The sequence below is a fragment of the Trichosurus vulpecula genome, chromosome 1, assembly GCF_011100635.1.
Source record: "Trichosurus vulpecula isolate mTriVul1 chromosome 1, mTriVul1.pri, whole genome shotgun sequence".
NCBI lineage: Eukaryota > Metazoa > Chordata > Mammalia > Diprotodontia > Phalangeridae > Trichosurus > Trichosurus vulpecula.
In genome coordinates, this window is record NC_050573.1 from 410,682,883 (window position 1) to 410,689,232 (window position 6,350).

Below are 6,350 nucleotides of genomic sequence, written 5' to 3' on the forward strand. Positions count from 1 at the left end.
TCACCGTTTATATTTAAATTGTGTGCCAATTTTGATCTTAACAGCATATGTACTGTTTGAGACACTGGTTTATGCTTTGTTTCTGCAAGATTGCTTTTCAATTTTCTGGGTAGTTTTTGTCAAATAGTAAGTTTTTGCCCCTGAAGCTTGGATCTTTGGATTTATCAAACACTATATTATGTCCCTAATCTATTCCAGTAATCAATCACTCTATTTCTTACTATCTGATTGTTTTTGATGATTACCACTTCATAGTAATGTTAGGCTACCTTCCTTCCCATCTTTTTTTCATTATTTCCCTTGATATTCTTGACTTTTCATTCTTCCAGGTTAATTTTGTTATTATTTTATCTAGTTCCACAGGGGAAAAAAAAATCTTTGGTAATTTGATTGGTTTGGCACAAAATAGGCAATTAAATTTAGGTGATACCATCATTTATACTACATTGGCTCAGCCTACCTTTAAACAATTAATCTTTCTCCAGTTGTTTAGATCTGTCTTTATTTGTGTGAAACTTGTTTTGATATTGTGTTCATAGAAATCCTCTACGTGTCTTGGCAAGTAAGCTCTGAGATATTTGATAATGTACTCAGTTAATTAAAATGGAATTTCTTTTTCTATCTCTTCCCTCTGGGTTTGCTAAAGTTGTTGTTTGTTTCAATTAATTTTTAGTTGATTTTCTGGGGTTCTCTATGAATGACACCATATCATTTGCCAAAAGTAAGAGTTTCATTTCCTCAGCAGCCATTTTTATTCCTTCTTGTTTTTTTTTTCTTGTCTTATTGCTATAGCTACCATTTGTAGTGCAATGTTGAATAATAGTTGTGATAATTAATGGACACTCTTGATCTTATTGGGAAAGTTTCTAGTGTATCCCCCTTGCATACAAGGCTTATTCTTGGTTTAAGATAGACACTACTTATCATTTCAAGAAAAGCTCCTAAATATTGTAAGATGTTCATCTGTGAATGGCTTGGCTATTCTCAGCGATACAATGATCCAAGACAACTCTGAAGGGCTTATGATGAAAAATGCTATCCATCCCCAGAGAAAGAACTGATGGTGTCTGAATTCAAATTGAAGAATACTTTTTTTGCTTTATTTTTCTTGATTTTTTTTGGTCTTTGTTTTCTTTCACAAGATGACTATTATTGAAATGCTTTGCATGACTATACATGTATAACCTATATTGAATTGCTTCACTTCTCAATGAGGTAGGGTGGGAAGGGAGAAAGGGAGAGAATTTGGATCTCAAAGTTTTGAAAATGAATGTTAAAATTGTTTTTACATGTAACTGGGGAAAAGTAATAATAATAATAACCAAAAGAAAAACTCCATTTATTCCTATGCTTTATAGTGCTTTTAGTAGGAATGAGTGTTGTATTTTGTCAAGGGCTTTGTCTACATTTATTGATATTATCATATAATCTTTGTCATTTTGATGTTTTTCTTATTAATATAGCCAATTGTGCTTATAATTTTCTTAATATTGAACCAGCTCTGCATAGGTGGTATAAATTCCACCTGGTCATACTCAAATCTTTTTGATATATTGCTGTAGAACACTTGATAGTATTTCATTTTAAAATTTTCATCAGTATTCATTAGGGAGATTGATGAATAGATTTTGGGGTTTTTTTGGTCTTCCAGGTTTAGGTAGCAAAACATTGCCATTGAAGGAATTTTATAGGCCTCCTTTTTCAAGTAGTTTATATAGTATTGGAATTAATTGTTCTTTAAATGTGTGGTAGAATTTGCTATTAAATACACCTGTCCTGAGATTTTTTCTTAGGGATTTCATGGATGGCTTGTTCATTTACTTTTTCTAAGATACAGTTGTCTAAGTATTCTATTTCCTCTTCTGTTAATCTGAGCAATTTGTAATTTTATAAATATTCATCCCTTTCATTTAGAGCATCAGTTTTAATGGCATTTAATTAGGAAAAGTAACCTAAAAATTGATATTATTTTCATTGGTGATGCATTTGGGTATTTATAATAGTAAAAATGATTTAGTCACTTAAAGCCATTCTTAAAATGATACTGCTGTTCCTGTAAACGATGTTCTCTTGGTTTTGCTAACTTTATTCTTCACCATTTCATGCAAGTCTTTCCGTGCCTTTCCAAGATCATTACAGTCATCATTTCCTTTTTTCATGGTTTTTAATAAAATTTAATATTTTGAAACAAATTAGTACTTTTTTGAATGGTTCAATAGTCTCTCCTTCTCTTCCACTTCCAATTACCAGTCCTCTATCCCATTTCAACCATCAAAAGTTACTTATAGTAAATCTAAATTCAAGTACAGAGGTCAAAGTAGTCGAATATTTTTTAAACAACTGATAGAACTCATAATCCATAAATAGTTATTTGTCTTTTTCTTTGTTTAATATTTACCTCTTTTATTACCATTTTACAGATGAAGAAACAGACTGAGAGGGGCAGTTACAAAGTTAGCAAGTCTGGGAAGTGAAAATTTTTTTAAAGATGTCATTGATATGTATTGTTTTTACACTACAAATATTTCTAGATTACCCTCTTCTCCCTGAGAGCTCTGTTGTGACAAAATAAAGTGGTTTAGCAAAACTAACAATAGAGATTTCATCTCAGAGTTCATGCCATAATCCACATCTGTAGCATCCCCTAACCTTTCTGTTTAAAGCACTTAAAATGAACAAAAAATTATTTTCTCTTGCTCCCACTCTCTATACCATTGGGAAAAAGGAGAAAACTAATTCTTTGTAAAAACAATTCATAAAAAGAAAACAGATTCTCTCATTAACTGTATATGAATAAATGTGTGTAAATATGTATGTATATGTGTATATGCACGTATAGTTTTATATAGCCATTTGTATATATCTCATTTTGTACCCTAAATCTATAAACATTACTAAATGCCTATTAAGTGCTAAGCACTGGGGATACAATTAATACAAAAAAGACTACCCTCAAGGAATTTACAGTTTAAAAAGGGGGAGACAATGATAAAAGGTGGCAGGAAAAGAGGTAGACACCAGGGGGCACTCAGTAGGGGGCATCTTGTTCCATAGAAATGAAACCATGAAGAGTAGCAGATGCAAAGTGGAGGGAGCTGAGAGTCCAATTTCTTCCCTCTATAAAAGAAGGCATTGGAAAGGAATTTGTTAATACCATGGGGAAGAGGGATGAGTCTTACTTTGCCTTGCCCCAGAGGAAAGAACTAGAAGTATTAGGGAAAAGAAGCTAGACAAAGCAGATTTCAGTTCCATGTAATATAATTAGAATTAGATATTAGGTTTATTAGAATTATAATTAGAATTGACTAAAAATGTAAAGGATGTCTCTTGAAGATAGTGAGTTTCTCATATCTAGGGGCTCACATACTGGGATGACCATTTGTTGCGTAAGAGATTCCTCTTCAGGTATGGCCTCTGAAGTCCCTTCTAGCTTTGAAGTCTTTGTGATGTGGAACACTTTGTCACCCTGCAGTGATATAGCCATATGATGAATTTTATGACCTTCACTCTGGGAACATCCTGTTTCAGTTCCAAGTTCACATTTCACTTATCCTGGGACAATCCTACTCCTTACTACACAGTACAGAGCATCTTTTCTGTATCTATGCTGGAAGACCCAGATTTCCCTGATGTGGTCACTGAAGAAGCTGATAGTTTGGGGTCCATGAATGGAGGTAGAATACACAAGGGAAGAAGGTGAGAGTCCTGCTATGCTTCTCCAGGACTGGTCTACTTCTGGGACTGTTGTGTTCAGCCTTGGATACCATCATACAGGGAGGACATTGATCAGCTTCATCCAGATGAAAGTGACCAAGATTACTCATTGGACATTTATTAGGTACCTAATATGTAAAGTACCTCATGATTGGCACTGAGAGAAGGGCAAAGTTTAGAAAAAATGTAATCCCTTCCTTTATGGATATTATAGTCTCCAGGGGAAATACTACAAAACCTTTACATAAGGACTATTTGAGAAAATGGGTGAAGGTTAATCTGGAGAAGAGAAGACTTAGGAGGGAGACATATATGATATCTGCTTTATATTATGTCAAGAGGGATTAAATTTCTTCAACTTAACTCCGTTTGGTGGGCAGCACCAAGATGGGGAAAAGCTATAAGGAAAGAGATTACAGCTTCATATAATGGAGAACTTCTTAATCATGAGACCTGTCCAGCAATGGAAAGAGCTGCTTTTGGAGGCAGTGGGTTCTTTCCAGCTAAAAGGATCCAAACAGATGCTGGAACTATTGAGAGATAGTACTGTACAATGACAATCTTCATCAGCCAGAGGGTAGGAGGAGATGACCTCTGAGGTCCCTTCTAGCTCAGAGATTTGATGTTCAGTGAGATAATAAGGAAGCCTCCATTTAGAAGTACAGCAGGATGCACAGCTGGGAAATTTTGACAGTTTTAGTTCTCTTTCATGCTTGCCTTTCTATCTTTGTCTCTTTCTCTATTGCAAATGTATGGGAGTAATAAGCCAGTATTCTCTGTGAAGCACAGCAAATGCTTCATATAGAGGACGCATTTAAACATTGTGTGAGAGTAATTGGTGCATAAATGTAACTAATCACAATATTATTCTGCCTACAGAAGTGTGAAAAGTTTGGAATTATTTTTAAAAAAATATTTTAGTTCCATGTCATTTTAATTCAGCGTCTCAGAAGCAAACGAGTCAATCCGTTAAATGTTAGGAGCAGTTTCAGAGCTGAAAGCTTTAACCCAAACTCTGTGGGTTCCTTTTCCCATTAACCTGATGGAAGTTTGAAAACTTCACAAGAACCACTCATCTTTTCCTGTCTCCCTCAGTGCCCAGCCCAGATGGCCAATGCCAAGACATTTTCTTAGCTTCCAACAGTCATGTGTCCTGGAGCATAGAAAGGAGGATGGGTTGGCTTGTTGAAGAGGAAGGATGGCAGGGTGGATAGGTAGGGTAGTGGACCTAGAGTCAGGAAGACCCCAGCTCAAATCCCAACTCACCTACTATTTCCATAAGCCTGGGTAAGTCACTTACCCTCAATGGACTTCAGTTACCTCATCCATAAAATTGGTGCAGTTAGATTTGATGGCTGACAAGGTGACAGACATAGGATCTGTGTTCCTATGCATGTTTTCATGCTTCTCTTGATTCTTGTGTCTGAAAGTCAAATTTTCTGTTCAGCTCTGGTCTTTTCACTGAGAAAGCTTGAAAGTCCTCTATTTTGTTGAAAATCCATATTTTGCCTTGGAGCATGATACTCAGTTTTGCTGGGCAGGTGATTCTTGGTTTTAATCCTAGCTCCGTTGACCTCTGGTATATCTTATTCCAAGCCCTTTGGTCCCTTAATGTGGAAGTTGCTAGATCTTGTATTATCCTGATTATTTTTCCACAATACACAAATTGTTTCTTTCTGGCGGCTTGTAGTATTTTCTCCTTGATCTGGGAGCTCTGGAATTTGGTGACAATATTCCTAGGAGTTTTCTTTTTGGGATCTTTTTGAGGAGGCAATCTATGGATTCTTTCAATTTCTATTTTACTCTCTGGCTCTAGAATATCAGGGAAGCTCTCCTTGATAATTTCTTGAAAGATGATATCTAGGATCTTTTTTTGATCATGGCTTTCAGGTAGTCCAATAATTTTTAAATTATCTCTCCTGGATCTATTTTCCAGGTCAGTGGTTTTTCCAATGAGATATTTCATATTGTCTTCCATTTTTTCATTCCTTTGGTTCTGTATGATAGCATCTTGATTTCTCATAAAGTCACTAGCTTCCACTTGCTCCAATCTCATTTTTAAGGTAGTATTTTCTTCAGCAGTCTTTTGGACCTCCTTTTCCATTTGGCTAACTCTGCCTTTCAAGGCATTCTTCTCCTCATTGGCTTTTTGGAGCTCTTTTGCCATTGGAGTTAGTCTATTTTTTAAGGTGTTGTTTTCTTCAATATTTTTTTCGGTATTTTTTTGGGTCTCCTTTAGCAATTCATTGACTTGTTTTTCATGGTTTTCTTGCATCATTCTCGTTTCTCATCCCAATTTTTCCTCTACTTCTCTAACTTGCTTTTTCAAATCCTTTTTGAGCTCTTCTATGGCCTGAGACCAGTTCATGTTTTTCTTGGAGGCTTTTGATGTAGGGTATTTGACTTTGTTGACTTCTTCTGGTTGTATGTTTTGGTCTTCTTTGTTACCAAAGAAAGATTCCAAAGTCTAAGACTAAATTTGAGTGCATTTTCGCTGCCCGGCCATGTTCCCAGCCAACTTACTTGACCCTTGAGTTTTTCAGCAGGGTGTGACTGCTTGTAGAGTAAAGAGTACTTTGTTCCAAGCTTGAGGGGATGCGCCGTTGATTTCAGAGCTATTTCTATGCAGCCAGCTC